General features: G+C 59.0%; 1 long non-coding RNA gene across 1 annotated transcript in view; it reads left to right on the top strand.

The window, feature by feature from the left end:
* The first annotated feature begins 23 nt into the window (after nt 1–23).
* LOC122192866 overlaps nt 24–585 on the top strand; it is a 1,767-nt gene continuing 1,205 nt past the window's right edge. The window contains exon 1 of the long non-coding RNA XR_006182727.1: nt 24–140. This is a non-coding gene — a long non-coding RNA (uncharacterized LOC122192866). The remainder of the gene's footprint in view (nt 141–585) is intronic.

The following is a 585-nucleotide window of genomic DNA, read 5'->3' as shown; positions in this document are numbered from 1 at the left end:
GGGGGGGGTGGTGGCCTTGGGTTCCCATGGGGGCTTTTGGGGTTGTGTGGGGCTGAACCCCACGGCCGCCCCTCTGTGCCCCACAGATCTGAGCATGTCCCGAGCCCACCAGGAGGGGGAGCGCCGCGGGGGAAGCACAGGTAATGGGGGGGCGTAGGGACCCATAAAAACCCCATAGGGACCCATAGGGACCCATAGGGACCCATAGGGACCCATAGAGACCCATAGAGACCCATAGGGACCCATAGAGACCCATAGTGACCCATAGAAACCCCATAGGGACCCCATAGAGACCCATAGGGACCCCATAGAGACCCATAGAGAGCCATAGGAACACATAGGGACCCCTAGGGACCCATAGAGACCCATAGGGACCCCATAGAGACCCATAAGACCCCATAGGGACCCATAGGGACCCATAGAGACCCATAGAGACCCATAGGGACCCATAGAGACCCACAGTGACCCATAGAAACCCCATAGGGACCCCATAGAGACCCATAGGGACCCCATAGGGACCCATAGGGACCCATAGAGACCCATAGGGACCCATAGGGACCCATAGAGACCCATAGTGACCCATAG

Source organism: Lagopus leucura, unplaced genomic scaffold (genome assembly GCF_019238085.1).
Source record: "Lagopus leucura isolate 7727_CA_CO unplaced genomic scaffold, USGS_WTPT01 27210-0_obj-0_obj, whole genome shotgun sequence".
In the NCBI taxonomy this organism is placed as follows: Eukaryota; Metazoa; Chordata; class Aves; order Galliformes; family Phasianidae; genus Lagopus; species Lagopus leucura.
Note: the sequence above shows the minus strand (reverse complement) of the source record. Positions and strands in the feature narration are given on the sequence as shown.